This window comes from Lates calcarifer, linkage group LG14, assembly GCF_001640805.2.
Source record: "Lates calcarifer isolate ASB-BC8 linkage group LG14, TLL_Latcal_v3, whole genome shotgun sequence".
In the NCBI taxonomy this organism is placed as follows: Eukaryota; Metazoa; Chordata; class Actinopteri; family Centropomidae; genus Lates; species Lates calcarifer.
The window spans coordinates 5,503,027-5,519,421 of NC_066846.1; the positions used below are offsets into that span (position 1 = coordinate 5,503,027).

General features: G+C 42.7%; 1 protein-coding gene across 1 annotated transcript in view; it reads left to right on the forward strand.

The window, feature by feature from the left end:
• The first annotated feature begins 1,358 nt into the window (after positions 1 to 1,358).
• Positions 1,359 to 16,395, forward strand: part of kdm6ba (lysine (K)-specific demethylase 6B, a) — a 50,189-nt gene continuing 35,152 nt past the window's right edge. The window contains exon 1 of the mRNA XM_051075730.1: positions 1,359 to 2,173. The gene's annotated coding sequence lies outside the window, so the exon portion shown is untranslated. The remainder of the gene's footprint in view (positions 2,174 to 16,395) is intronic.

Genomic DNA, 16,395 nt, shown 5'->3' on the forward strand with positions numbered 1-16,395 from the left:
CTCTCCTCTCTGGAATTCCATCTTCCTGCACGTGGCCGGCGCTCAGGAGGGCATGCTGCGTGTGTTTGTGTGCGCGCATGTGTGTGTCTGAATGTGAGCTATAGGAAATATCTCCCAATGAAGAAAAGGAAACATGAAGCATGCATTTTTGTGTGTGTATGTGAAACATGCCAACAAGTGTGCACTGCTTGTTCCACTGTCCCAGCCTGTAGAACTCAAACAAAGTTACAGTACCCACTGTTAATGCAGTACATTTTGTACAGACACATTTAAGTAAGTACAGAGAAGTGATATAAATCTCAACAAAACATTAATTGTTTGGAAATATTATATTAGATTTTCTAGATGTCATTTTGAGTAGATTTGCTTGGTTATTCATATTCTTTTTAAGTTTGACACTAACTAATATTGATCTGGAAACCTTTGTTCCATAAATGTGAAGTGATTTCCTCAAGGATAACAGTTTAGGAAGAGAAAGACATCCATAATGGAATGAAAAACAAACAGGAGAAAACAGTAACAAATGATGATATTATTGCCCTCACTGACCCTTGTAAACATCTATATCATCCATAACTAACTTCCTGTGCTTTTTGTACACATGCATAGTTTTTCTGTGCAGTGAGGTCATTATAGACATTTTGGTTGTACACACTTTTGATTTTACCTCAAAGTCAAGTGGTTTAGTTAATGTGGCTAAACTGTTGGCTCGGTTGTAACCTGTCTGATCACCTGACTGCTCAGATTTCTTGCATCATAATGATCCTGTAGGGTTCAAAACTGACAAAAAAGCACACAGAACTGAGTATACAGAGAGGAAACAACAGTAAAGCAATCATCTAATCAAAGCTAATTGATTTAATTAGTAACAGAAATTAGATGTAGTAAATCCAATCAAAACACTGAACTCATGCTGACAGAAGTCAGTGATTGTAGGAAGAGTTTCGAAGTCATCCAGTGGTCATGTTGCACCAGATTGGTGTGATTGAGTGTGGAAGCCATTGTTCTAACCAAGGCACATGTTATCTGGCTTTTATGCTAAAGCCTTATCACTAGCTTCACACATCTGTTGGTGCAAAGATGTTGGTGTAATAAATTCACATCTGTGCAACAACACACTCTGCAGAGTTTTATAACCCTGTTCGAAGGTTATCTGCATCTGTATTGATTGTGTTTTTTCTTTTAATCATCAATGTGTGCACTGTAGGTCAAAGCATGTCTCCATCAGCCTTACATCACACTAATGAAGAAGAGATATCGAGGTAGAGAGCGAACACAGAGGCTCCTTCTGCTCTCCAATCCCATCTGTTTGACACACAGAGGGAGGGAGGAGAAGGATGGAGAGAGGGAGGGGTGGTAGACGAATGAGAACGAGGCCAGATCAGGCTGAGGGAGGGATGGGGGGTGGAAAGGGGGGAGGTGCTGTTTAGAGAAAGGCAGGGAGTGAAAAAAAATCAGAGGGAGGCAGGCTGGGGGGTTGGGCTCCGAGCCTGTGCATGTGCATGTGTGTGTGTGAGAGAGAGAGAGAGAGAGAGAGAGAAAGCAGCAAGCAAATGTGTGTTGTGTATGTCTGTGTGTGTTTGTGCGCGTGTGTGAGCTCGCTCTGTTCCTTTCCTTTCTTTGTTTGACTACTGAGTGGGGAAAAAAAGCGAGACAGAATATAGAGATAGAGAGTGAGGAAGAGAAACACAGACAGAGGAGAGGAAGAAGAGGATCTAAAACGAGAGTCACTTTTATTTTTTTTTTTTTAGAGAGGGAGAGAAGAAGAAAGACAAAGAGGATTTCTATTTTGGTCTGTTTTTTTGTTGTTTTTTTTCCATGCAGGCTGTAGAATAAGAAAAAATACATATAAATAACAACAACAACAACCCTGCATGCTTTTGACAACAGTGTCATATTCAGGACCTGTGTGTGTTTTGTGTGTTGGCTCGGCGTGCGTGTGTGTGCTGAGGAGGTGGGGGGAGGCAGCCTGTGCAATTTAAAGGGAAAATACAAGGCACACACAAAGCTGGGAGCGCAGGCAGGAAGGCAAGGCAGCAGGAAAGGCAAGGAAAGGAAAGGTAGTGGGAATCTGCTGAGCTGGCTGACGCTTTAACCAACAACCCTCTTTTGGATTTTACTCCACCGTGCCGACCCTGTGTCTCACTCTGTGCTCAGCCTGAGCCTGGCCACGGTAAGACGAGCTTCCTATCCACAACCTCTCAGCTGTTTCACCGCTACCGCTCTGCAGACAAAAGCAGGAGAAAGTTGCTGTGTGTGTGTGTCTGTGTGTGTGTGTGTGTGCAGATGGAGAGGAGCTAAGCTAAAGGCTGAAGCTAAGGCTAAAAGGCGTGAGGAATGCAGCACAAAGGGAGCTTGTGTGCTCCAGCTGGGGCTGTGTGTGTGTATGTGTGTGTCTTTGTAGACGGACTTGAATGTTTATGTCACGGGGCTTCCTAAACTTTTGCATGTGAAGGATGCCCCAAAATAGATGAGCACCAGACTACAGACCCTCTTTTTGGAAAAAGATTTCTGGCTGATTGTGAACTGAAGGTGAAGAGAGTGAAAGCTCCTATTTTAACTCATTATATAGTGACTCCAAAGCAAATATTCAGAAATTAAGCCAATTGTCATTTTACTGGGATACTAAAGAAAACCCCGTCAAGAAGAATCTTGAAGGTCCCATCAGTGGTTCATGTCAGACCAGGGCAATTTAAATGCCCCGATGGCTCCGCAGCCAGCTGGCTCACCGGTGCAGAAAACAAAACACAAAAGTAGTTAATTTTTCTTCTCTATCTCTTTGTCTCCTTTTGTCTTATCCCTTTTCACTCCCTCACCCTCTTCCTCCATGTCTTTTCTGTCTCTTTCACCTTCACTCTTCCATCTATGCTGATTTAAATGGCAGTTTGCACAAAAGGTTTCAGTCTTTCTTTTTCCTCCTCCTCTTTTTTTCCTGCTGGTATCTCTCCATCATTAAATAGGCAGGTGACTGTATTGAACATGGGTCTTGTGACTTTGTTGCCTAAGCATTAATCAGTGAATGGCCATCTCCTCTGTGCGCGCACGCATACACACACACAGACAGATGCCGGCTCCCATTAGTTTCTTACACACAGTTAAACACACACACATAAACACACAGAACTTGATAATACAACGTGTGTGTTGTCTGTCCAGTATGTTGTGGTCTGGGGGCTTTCAGCTTGTTCTTGTCAGTAGTCTGGTCTGCGGTCAGCACCCGTTTTGTAAATGTGTGTGCATGTGTGTGTGTATGTGTGTATTACTGATGCGTAAAGAGCTAATAGGAGCCGGCGTTCTGCGTGTTTGTGTGTGTATGTACATGCTCCTCCCTGAGCGAGTGTGTGAGAAACACAACACTTGTGCTGGCGTCTGCCTGGAGCTAATATTGGTGTCAGTATGTGACTGTGCGCACGCGTGTGTGTGTGCGTGTGTGTGCGTGTTTGTTTGTGTGTGTGTGTGTTCATGTGCGTGTGCCGGTCCCTGTCCTAATTAAGTTTGTACCCCCCCCCCCCATTCAAACCAATACAAACATTCCTAGAATAAAAGCCTCACTAGAAAGCCATCTCACGCGTACTACTGTAAACCGATCCCAACAGCACTCCTCCACACACACACGTGAGTGGCCGGCCCGCACATGCGCACACACACTTCCACACACAAGACAAAATCACTGTTACTATTCCATTTGCCGCCCCCACCCTTCCTGTTCCCCTTGGGGAATTTCCCCCTTTCTCTTTTTCATTAGTTTATCACCAGCGGAAGTAGAGCATCTTCTACTCTCTGACATTTCTTTCTTCCTTTCTTTCCTTTTTTTAATTCCTCCACCACTTCCTGTCCAGCTGCAATTATCCAATAGTGATATGCCAGGCGCGGTTCAGCCAGGGTCGCCTGCTGTGGACTGGAATACATCATAGCTGCAGGCTCGCTATCTGACATAGCCTTGCCCGAGTAGGAAATACTATATACAGGACACAGCCAGCGCTAATGCTGCCCTAATCTGTTTATTCTGTGCTGCTGGTTCCCATACTGAATACAGAAAATGCGGCTTTACAGGAGGATATGATATGGCATCATACATTACATTGTTGTATGGCAGAATTGATTATGCTCAGGTGGGTTATTTTTTGATAGATCTGTTATGTTTGATGAAATGAAGTAAGTTGTTGTATAAAATTTACTGTACAGTTAAATGGTTTGGGAATAAAGCAACAAATAATATGGTAGGATAAATCAAAATGTGAAAAGGTAGAATGTAACTGATAAAGAGAATTGAATAGAATAGACTTTTACTATGTTAAAGACGGGAACGTCAGGTATGCTATATTGAACAATATATGGTGTACTTGAGAAGGTTATCTGGTTTAGTATAATTGAATTGTAGTAACATAAGGCAGAAGAAAATACCACATTGGAACTGAATTTTTCACTCTACATATCTGTGTGATGACACCCAGGTAACTGTCCAACTTAATTGTTTTGTATAGTCATGTTACCCTTTGTGCATCAAAGGCTGTGCAACCTTTTTAGAAAGCAAAATATAGTGTGGTTCCCACTGAACAGACAATAGAAAACAGTGTTACATAGAAACCAAAGTGTTGTGTTTTTAATTAGACACAAAGTAATATAGTATAATAGCATCTATAATGTGGCAAGACAGATTCCATCACTTTCCACTCTCTGTCTGTTGTTTTTTACTTGGTAGACTACAGTTTTGCATAGTCATTAGTTGGGGGAGGGAATGACCCGGCCCAGCTGTGAGTGAACGTGTGTGTTTTGCTGATGCAGATAAAATATGGGGATGTAGCCCATGATGACAGTTGATTCTGGAGCTGTCTGTGTAGCAACAAGCCATTTCCTGCACTAAGAGCCATTAGGACGCCACCCAATTCTTCCACCCCCGTCTGTCACCCACCACACTCCTGTGTTCCTCTGCAGATGTGCACACACACACAAACACACACACAGAGGAGGTGGGGAGAGAGGGGAGTGTGTTTTTGTGATTGAATTTGTATGTGCATGTGTGCTGCTCTCCTCTTTACCCCTCCTCAGCCCCGGGGCAGTCCCCTCATGGCTGAAGGGGGGAGATTGTGCATTCATTGGAATGGAGGCTGAGATGGCAAGGGGGAGGAGATGGGTGAGGGTGATTGAGTGTGCTGCCTGGAGAAGAAAAAGGGAGACAGAAAGAAGAGAGAGAAGAGGAGAGGGGGAGGGGTGGGCTGCCTTGTGTTTAAAAACAGGGGGAAAAGGGGGAGGAGAAGGCGAGGAGCAGACAGGCAGGAGAGGAGGTTCAGGGGTGGAGGTGAGGGGGAGCTGGCTGGCTGGCTGGCTGGCTGGCGCCGTGGCTGGGTTGTGTCTGAGGAGAGAGGGGCTGGAGCTGAGCTAATAACAACTCATGTCAAAGTAATAATTTGAGACACTTTCATGTAAATAACTGTCTGTTTGTTACTGATTGATATAATGTTATTAGTTTAACCTGCAGCCACGTGTAGCTATCTATCTAGATGAATTTTTTAAAATAGGTAGAGCATGTTCAATTTTGGTCTCAATCTGTCCTCCTTGGTTTTCAAAGTAACTGAAGTGATAAATAACAAAGATACTTCTTAATTCCCAATTTCTGCTAACGAGTGATCATTGTTCTTGCATGTATGTTCTTGTATCTTCCTCCTCACTGTGTAGAAAAGCATCAGACAGTAAATTCCATTCATACATTTATGTTAAGATTTGCAAGTTACAACTTTAAGCTGAGTGTGTTTAAAGCAAATATTTGGTATAATGTGCGTCTGAGTCTAGAATGATGCATTTTGAATTTGTGTTGGACAGTGATGATGGTTTTAGTTGAGGGAATGTTACACAAATGTTCAGTATTTATTTAGCTTGGAAGGATACAAGCATAATTGAACTGTGTATATGTAGTGGGTGGTACCAGCTGGTCTTGTGTTGTCTCCAAAGCATTTCCAAAGTGCAATGTGGTGTATTAAATAGTGCATATATATTGATGCAAGTTCTAACAGTACTGTTCTTGCACAACAGTCAGCTGTTCAGAGAGCATGTTTGCCAGTATTTATGCTAATTCTTGCTCTGCTGCAAATGTCAATACATATACATACATAGGTAAGTACAGTAGCTGCATTTTATTCTGTGGCTTAATGGTCCCATCTGATATTTTATCTACACTAGTTTTATATTCTGAAGCACAGTTTGTTAAGTCACAGAGGGATAAGGCTTAGGTGCTTAATTCTATTATGCAGGGTCAAAGGGCTCAGGCAGATTAGCTTTGGCCTTGGAGGTAATATCCACCATAGAAACTGGAAGTAGCTGTATATGATTAGCAGAGAGGGAGACATGATGAAAGACAGAGACAGAGAGGCTAGGCGTTCTGGTGGAAGGTCAGATCCACGTGCTGCAGCCTGACTTCCTTATTTATTCAAGTTGGTCTGGATCTGAGCTGCAGTCACAGAGTCGCACAAGAGAAAGACAAATGAGCAAGAGAGAAAAGAAAAAGAACTCAAGATGAAGAGATGTCTGGGGGAGTGAAAGAAAAATAGCCATGCTGAGACATTTTGAATGCTCCCACACACTCACACACACACACACACACACACACACACACACACACACACACACACACATACATACGGGCTACTGGCAGAGGTAGTATGCTGAGTGTGCACATGGCTTCTTTGTGTGATGGATACAGGCTGAGGTTTGTTGATTTAAGGTAATGGCTTCCAGTTGTCTCAGTCAGGAGAAGGCTGTGTCACTACTACTAGGGATAGACAGGGGATTGGCAGGCTGAGTGAAGATGAAATCCATAACACACACACACACACACACACACAGACACACACACTTACACACTCACACACTCAAATGCACATAAACACACAGAGATTGTGTGACCGGCCTCTGTGCCACGGAGGTTGTGACTGACTGACTCAGGGGTGTGTGTCTGCATGCACACACACCTCACTGCATGGCTTTTATCACAGTTTGGCAAAGGTCAATAGTGGAACTGTGTGTATGTTTATAGCATCTCTTGCATAATGTGTGTGAAGGGTTGTCGATTGTTAAAGTGCGCTAGCTCTGTAATAAAGGACACCAAGTTCTTTGTAGCTCATGATGAAAGGGGAGGGAATGAGGAAAAGAAGAAGAAAGAGAAATGTTTAGAAGGTTAAACACTACAAAGAGTGTTGTTTCATAATTGAAACCCATCAGGTATTTGATTGTGTGATGTCTCCTTGACATTCTGTCTTTGCTAACAACTTTATTTCCCTGTTAATGATGCGAATTCATTATTAGCCTCTTGAAATGTAAGTGACGTATGCACTGAAGCTTATCCTACTGCTGCACTGGGTTGGATCAGCTGTTAAATGCTTAAAATCTAAACCACAAAAAATAGAATGTGTGAGTGCACAAACACAGATCCACATAAACACACACAAACACAAGACAATTGGCCCGTGTCTTTACTGCGCTCTGTAATTGCACGCAACAAATGTGCAGTCTCTTTGAAGGTTTCTGCTCTTATGCTGTTCTCCCTTTCGTTTTCTCTGTATTTGTTTATTTGTGGTATTTCTCATCAAGTAATGTGGCCCTGCCCAGCTTCTCATTGTGTGTGCTTTTGAGCTTGTTTCTCTACTTGTGTCTGCATTTCAGTTTAGGGAGTGTGTGCAAACCTGAGTCCACTCTAAAAAGCAGACACAGGTGTGTGCCCTGGTGTCTTGTGAATAAAAAGGTGAGACTTCCACCAGGTCTGTCAGGGAGCTGGGTTTGCTTGCAGGTGTGTGTTTGGCTTCTGTGTTTATGATACAAAACCAAAACACTGTGTTCAGCCATACCCTGTCTCACCAGTTTTACCAGGCCTGCACTTATAAAGACATGTGTTCAGATTTTTTATGATCATTTTCAGATAATAAAGTAGAAAAGGTAGTTTATATTTTTGCTACTCAGGGGACAGTTTACTATTATTAATGTCATACATACTGCATTACTGTTCATATTATTGATGTCTGTGTTCTTTCATTGATGCATCAAGCTGTATTATACTATGTCATCTTACCAAGTTGTTGTTATGGATGGTATGTTAAGCAAATGCTTTCCAAACAGTAGGCTACTTGTACATTCAGCAGAAACATAGCAACATAGGCACCCCATTGGAGTGTTATAGCTTTATTATAGTCCACCAGTTACTGGAAAAAATATCTCTTTGGCTTGCTAGATGGTCTACTTTCCTCAACAACCAATATTTTTATTTGGTTTCTGTCATTCTCTGCTCCATCATGTACTCAGCTTGTGTTAGATCGAACTGCAGGCGATGTTGATTCTCTGAGATCAGTAGTACCAACTTTTTCACAGTACAGGGAATTTATTCATTGGTGATGACTTAATGGAGTTTTAATGGTTGTTTCACTTCTTTAAAATTTTATCAGATTATTGAGATCAAATATTGAGACAGCTTTGTGATATTTAGCAGTTAAAGAGTCTTAGAAGCAACTATACTTCCTGTTGAAAAACTACGCTCTGCAGACTGAATCCCCCATTCAAACACAAGCAAACTGCTGATGAATCGCATGTGTGTGATAAAACAGCAATACACACAAATTAAGCTCCACATCCAGTAATTAGATCAGTACACCTGATAGTGCACATCTGTGGCTATTCATTAATGACACATGCAAAAAAACACACACATGCATGAACACACAAAGAACATGACATGTGAGTGACCCCACAGTGACCTTGATCGATCCAGCTGATTAACTTACAGTAATGCACTAAACCGATTATGTTTCTAAGGAGATGGAGGGTTAATAAGAGAGGAAGAGGAGGAAGATGAAGGTGTGTGTGTATGCACACGTGTGGAGGGTCTGACAGCTGTAATTAACTGATCAGCGAGGATGGGGAAGTTGTGCCTGGTAGATTATTTGGTTAGAGGTCTATTCTCCTCCTACTTCCCATGTTCCTCCTCCACCCTGTCTTTCTGCCCCCTCCTCCGTATCTTACTCTAGTCCTCCCTCTTTCTTTTTCATTCTTTCCCTGTTCAACCTGCCACTTCAGCTTTTCTCTCACATCCCTTTTCTTCCTCTCTTTTTCCTGTTCTTCCTTTTTCTCCGTGTTACATCGACTGTCTCTTTAACCCAGTTCCACACTGAACCCTGACCCCTCTCACTTGTATAACATCTATGATAACTGTGCTTTTGTGTGCGCATGTGTGTCCCACAATGCCTCTCGCTCCACTTCTTCTCAATACATGAGTCACAAGTCATAGCCGAGCCACATAGGAGTCGTTCTTATTGGTAAGATCCTGTTGAAGCTTTCAATTTTGCAACTTTAAGACCACCCTTGTTTTCTATCTGTTCTAAATCTGCTTTTTTAATGACTGTATTTTTGCAAATTCTATGTATGTAGACGTTGTTGTCACGTGCAGCTGAGTTGGTCATTTGTTCAAATGGTAGGTGTATTCAGTGTGTGCAGAAAACAACAGAATGATAGAAGCAGTGTCTTTCTTGAAGTGTTTACGAGGATATCTGTGTCTCTGCATGAGTGTGTCTGGAGGGCAGCGGGTGCACTGTGACCTTTATGGGTGTGTGTGAGTATGTGTATGTGTATGTATGTGTGTGTGTGTGTGTGTGTGTGTGTGTGTGTGTGTGTGTGTGTGTGTGTGTGTGTGTGTGTGTGTTTGCCCCCAGACCAGTAACATGATCTGTCTGGAGAAGTCAAGCCCTACATCCCTTAGTCTGTCTGCACCCTCCCTCTCCTCCCTTCTCTCCTATGTCTTCCCCCGTCCTTTCACACCCTTCTCTTCTTTCTGTCTTTCCCCTTTCCTGTCTTTCACCCATCTTTCCCTCCTTCTGTTCACTTTTTCTCCTCTTAACCTTAAATTTTAAATCTGTCAATCAAAGCCTAGAAATACAACTCTTTCTGGCTCTCACTCACACACACACACACACACACACACACACACACACACACACACACACACACACACACACACACACACACACAAACACAGTTATCAGATGACTTTGATTGCAAAGATCAGAGGAGGGAGAAGTTGTTGTGTGTGTTTAGGGAGATCAGTGTTAATGTTGTAATTGATTTTCTCTGTTTCCTTTGTTTGACTAGTGTTAGATGTCTGGAAGCACTCTGGAAGCTGCCCATACTGTACTGTACTGATACGATATTGTATAGATTGTGTCTCCGTGTGTTTGTGTGTGTGCATCCGTGTGTGTCTGTGTGTGTTGGGTGGGGCAGGGTGATGGAGGTCATGAGACAGGCTGACTCTCTCCTACAGGATTTCTATCACTGATGTATAGAATTACAAGCTTCACAGTGTGTGTACTTGATCTCCACTCTGTCAGATGGCCAACACTGCATATTTATTCTTCTTCTCCCCGCATTCATTCAGCAGACACAGAAAATCTGCAAAAAGGAAAAACTGTGACCTTAAACAAGTCCAGTCCATGCATTTAAGTGGCTTTCAGAGTTGAAAAGACGTTAATAAGAAATGGATAAGACATAAAAAACTCCTACACTTATCAGCTGATGGCCAGAGGCTGACATGTGTAGGTGTTTTTAATATATTGGAGCAGTCTTGGGCTTCTAACCAGTGTCACAGTCCAAACTGGAGCTCTCCACCCTCCCACCACCCACTGCTACAAAATATTCAGTATAATCAGATCTCAGATCAGCCTCAGACCAAATCCTCAGAGTTTTTTATTCAAGATTTCCAGTCAAACTGGAGCTTAAAGCACGAGGCTGAGCGTGCACTGTGTGGTGTTTGGGCAGTGTGTTTGCAGTTTCCAGGAGCCTTGTGTTTCCTCTGTACTCTGTTGCCATATGGCGGCTGTATTAGCCCACAGTGTAAACACAGCTGGCTGCCTCCTGTGGCTGCAGGGGTGAACAGCAGTCTGCCTGAAGATACAAAAAGCCCTAATAGGAGGATCACATTCACTGCTAGTACATTAATATGGCTATTAGGCACATTGGGATTCATGGTGTGTTATTTGTATGGCACATTAGTGTCGATGTTGCAGCCTGATATCCAGACTATTAGTGATGTTAAGCCGGTGATTATTAAGTCTCTTAGCAGCTGCTCACATTACATTGCTGTAGGCAGCTGTGATTTTAAAGAAACTGATAACATTTGTTTTGTGAACATGACACTAAAAATGTATTCCCTTCAATGAAAAAACAAAGTGTATTCTCTTAGTAAGTCACTATTTAGATTTTTTAAATAATGCCTCTGTGTACTCTACTGTGTGTTTGTTTGTAGACAATAGTTTGTTACTATTCACGTTGTGGACTGAAAAGGGTATTTATCAAAGACTAATGGTGATGTGGTTGTCTGAGCCAGAGACACAAAGAGGAAGATAAAGAAGAGAGAAGGGGGCAGGTACTGAACATTGCACATCATAAATAAAATGTCAAACACTGGTGCATGCTAGCCAGTGCTCAGGGTAGCGTGAAATCTGCTCTCACCCCCTCCTTTCTTATCTTCCCTCCCCATCACACTCCCTCTCTTGCTCTTTGTGCATGTGGGTAAGCGTGTGTGTATGTGTGTGTTTGTGTGTGTGTGCACACAGGGTAATTGAGGTGTGTGACCTTGCTGTAGGCCTGGCAGGTGTGAAGGGAGGGATGGAGGGAGGCAGGGGATGAGATAAACGGGGGGGAGAGGGTGAAGGGATAGATGGATGGATGGTGGGCTCTGCTGTTATATGTTTGCAGACTGATAGCCTGTCTGCATGCATATATGTATGGTAATGTTTGACATTCTGTAGTGGAAAGAAATACAAGCACTTGTGTGTGTGGGTGGAAGCACACTCTTCTGCTGTAAGGTTCTTTGCATGCAACTTGGAAATGAGATCATGTGTGGGTGTGGGTGTTATTCAGCAGATGAAACAGCATATATAATTTTCTAAATTCTACAATGTGTATATCTGAATCTGTTTTCCATTAAAATGTTTGCAAGTAGCATTTTTAAACATCATTATCAAATGGTAATATGTCAGTATAATTACAATAAACCAGTGAGAGTAATGGTAGAGATGATTGGCAGCTTTCATCTCATCCTGCCACAAAGATGTTGATGAATGTTGTTTCCTCTGCCACCCGGTCCCTCCCTGGTGTTTTTTGGTTTAGTGGAGCTTTACAGAGGAGAATAAACATTTTGGAAGCAATTTTTCCTTTGCCTCCTTTCCATACTGCTATTAAGAGACAAAGCTTATTCTCTACCTGTACAGTGCCCTCTTTCTGTTTGGTGCTGTTTTTTTTCTGCTAAATCTGACCTGGTGACACACATTGTAAAGCTCAAAGACTGTCAGACGGCCATGTTTACATTCACAAATAGTGAAAATAAAACATTTCAGGACTCAGAACCAGAAGTCCAGACTGCTTTATGTCCCTCATAGAACCTAAAACAAACCCATACAGCAAGGCACATGTGGTACTGTTCATACTAAACTTGGTGTCTACGTGTCATCTACATATGTGGACATGTTCTTCACACAAGCAGTCGGTGCATTTGTAGGAGAGTGTGGTCTGTGAACATGAGCAGACTCATGCAGACTTTTCCAGCTTTGCAGATGCTGAATGTGTCATTTGGGCTTTTTTTAGTTTTAGAGTTTTTAGAGTTTTATTTATTATATAGTTATATTTTTGTGAGTACAATGTTGCACTGATAGGTTGCCCTCAAATATATATTCTATTCTATTTTAATCTATTGTAGGGAACCAGCAGTTCAGCAATTTTGCACACAGCTAGCCCATGAAGTACTTTAAACCTACTATACAATTTTAGAATTAATAAAAAAAAAAAAAACTCACCAAACTGACCATTGATCAGAGACCAGAACAGGGGTGATATGATATTGTCGCTTTAAATTTGTTAAAACCCTTGCAGCCTTTTGTACAGCTGTGCAGTAATTATAATAATGTTCTACAATGATGAATTGATGCTACATGTAGCTCCTTTAACATGAAATCATCTCCACAATGTGCCTACCATCGTCTTCTCCACATAATATGGAAACAGAGCTGAGAGGCAGTGAGCTCTCACACACCCATCCCCCTCTTATTCTTCTTCTTCTCCTCTGTCGCTCCATACCCTCCTCCCCTCCTCCCCTCCTCCTCTGCTCTCTGCACAGTAGCACAGTGCATCTGTGTCATGTCACTGGGTTCTGGCGTCCCGGAGTAACCCCCCCTCACCCTCCCATACCAGTGCAGTCTCTCTCTCTCTCTCTCTCTCTCTCTCTCTCTCTCTCTCTCCCTCCCTCTCCCCCTCTCTCCCTCTCTCCCTCTCCCTCCCTCTTTCTCTCTCTCTCTGTCCTTGTGTGGCTCAGACTGTCATCCCCGATCTCTTCATCTTCTCTCCCTCCACCTCATCCCTCACTCCTGTCTGCTTCCTCCTAAAGAAGTCTCCCCCTCTCGCCGGTTTCTCTCATCCTCCCTTTCTCTTTACTTAATGTGTGTCACTCTTTAAATTTCTCTCACCCCATCATGCAGCACAAACATACATACACATCATTGCCTTCTTTCTCCTGCTTCCCTGTCTCTCATGAAGCGTACACAAACATAAAACTGTCTCGGTGCATACATTAATAGATCCAAGCTCCTGAGCTGGCTGCTGCATGCATAATCTATCTGCTCATACAGAATGTGAACACTGCACTTATGAAGCCACATGTGCATGTGCACATGTGTGTGTGCGTGTGTGTGTGCGTGTGTGTGTGTGTGTGTGTGTGTGTGTGTGTGTGTGTGTGTGTGTGTGTGTGTGTGTGTGTTTGAGGCCCTAGGCTCCTCCCTCCAGAGAGCGAGACAGACAGGTGTGGACCAGATTGAGTTCCGCCTCATTTCCTCTGCCCTGTGCAGCTGGTCAAGGACACACATTTACACAAACACTCACACAGGCATGTCTTCAACACATGGTTATGCACACACACACTTAAAATACAAGGACAGGGACATGCACACTGCACACACCTCAAATAAAGACACAATGCAAGATGTAGTAGGAGCAAATGCAGCATTAGCATAAACTAGGTGTGCGTGTGTGCGCATGTGCATGTGTTCATAAGACTGCACTTGAATTCCTATGGAAGAGGATTACAGCAATTACAGCACGATTGGCAGAGTATTTCCATGGCGACGCTGACAGATTTGCGAGTGGTAGAAATCCAGCCCAGCATAAAGTCGCTCATGTCCCTCCCACTGCATGTTATATTCATACAGTATGTAATACACACATACACACTCACTGCACTGCACTCACCATTACAATATTTATGACTGGCTTTGATTATTTATCTTTTACATGACAGAGCTCATATTGGCAGTCAATTCTTCATGCTGGTATCAAATGTATCAACTGTGAAGGAACATTATGATCATGGCACACACTCATGAACACACTTAAAACAGCACTCCCCGCTGACATCAGCAGCTCTTGTTTTGATGTCATGGCACAATTTCAGAAGACTCAGGAGAGCTGGTCATTGGCCATCAAAAGATTCCACCACTCCAAGCATTTTTCCACATGAGAATTTTTCATTTTTACTTCAGGAATTTATCTGATTTATGTGAAGTGCTATGATAGAGTGAGATTCAGATTCTACATCATTAATGTTACAATCGGCCAACTCACCCAGCAAGAAGTGTAAAGTGTTTTAAAATGATTTGCTTTGTTTCCACTAAGCTGTCCAATATATTAAAATGTGGTAAAAAGATTAAAGCTGATAAGTTCACATTTCTTTGCATCGTGGCTTAGAATGATGCACTAAATTATCTGAAAGCTAAGCTAAATTATTCTTACCTTCCATACAGTGAGATAGAGGATATTAAATGTTTCTCGTCTACACCATGAAATAGATTTCTGCAGTGCTTCTCTACATTTTCTTCTCTACTGCTTTCTGTTTCCCCGCTTGACTTAGTTTCTTTGTTATGGCATTTCCACTTTGATAGATATTACACACTGAAGTGTGACAGGGAGTGTCTCACCACTCCCACACACTATATATGTATACACAAACACACACATATATCCTATTCTTTGTAGTATTTGTGCAGTCAATACATGTGTTGAAGTCTGATGTGTGACTGTAGATGATCTGTGTGTGCATGTTTGTGGCGCCTACCCAGTTCAGGAAGTGTGGGGTCACAGTGTCTGGAAGGGAGCCAGGCAGCCTCCCACCCCTTTAAATACCCAGAAACTGATACTTTGCTTTTAAGAACACAGCCTATAGGAAGAAACTAGGAGGAGGAGCAGGGCTGGTTTGTATACATTATGGGCTTGTATGCTTACTTACCAGTGAAAGTGATTGAGTGCTTGTCATATTGTGCAAGTACATATGCAAGTGTGTGTGTGTGTGTGTGTGTGTGTGTGTGTGTGTGTGTGTGTGCGTGTGCGTGTGTGTGTGTGTGTGGTCCTGTGAAGATGGTATGAACCACCATGTGGGGATCATGTGTGCCACAGTCAGATAAAGAAGTCTTTGTGAGCAGATGCAGAAGATGCAGCTCAAGTCACATCCACTTGCACACACACACTATATACATACACACACTGTGACCTTTATGAGCACACTCTACTGCTCTTTCACATGCAGTACCTCAGCTCACTTTCATTTCTAAACACACCCTCTTTGTTAAACCCACCCAGTGTGGCTGGTTGCAAATTAGAAATTTCCATTTTCAGGCTTTTATATTCAATAAGTATGAAATCATCGTGGTTTGAAGCGAACACACACACAGCAGTGTTATTATAAAGGCCTGAGTCAGTCTTTTTGGTATGTGACAGTTAAATTAAATGGCATTGTGCAACTGGATAGTACAGTTTAGCACCTCTGCACAGGTATGTGGGCTTGGCAGGGCTTGCCTGACCACTCTCCAGCTCTGTCTCACACACACAGAGGCCCCAGAGACAGTAAGAGTGCATCCTGGGTTAATGCCTACAGCGAAAACACACACTCACAAAAAAGCAACGCACACAGAGTTCTTTCAGAGGTGAGGAAAATACTTTGCTGTTTTGACTCAGTCCCACCATTTATCACCATCAACAAAAAGATCACTTTCTTTTTCTAAAGTGTTTATTTTGTTTTGGTGCCTCAGGCCACATTTCTCAGTCTGCATGTGTGTGTTTGTGTGTATGAAGCGAGTTTAGGCATGCCAGTTGCATGCTCCTCCTCATTGTAATGATGATGTTTTTGAGCTGCCAGGAGTGTGTCAGCATACACAGTCTTAAGTACTCAGAGACTCAAGTTGTTTTGCTGACGACAGTGTAACTTGCATCTTATATGCTTGAGTGATCAGCACAACCAGCGTCTCTTCAGGTCTGTTTGCCTTTTGAATGTGACCAGCAGACTATTTTGCTATCAAAATATCTTGATTCCACCATTTTGCAGTT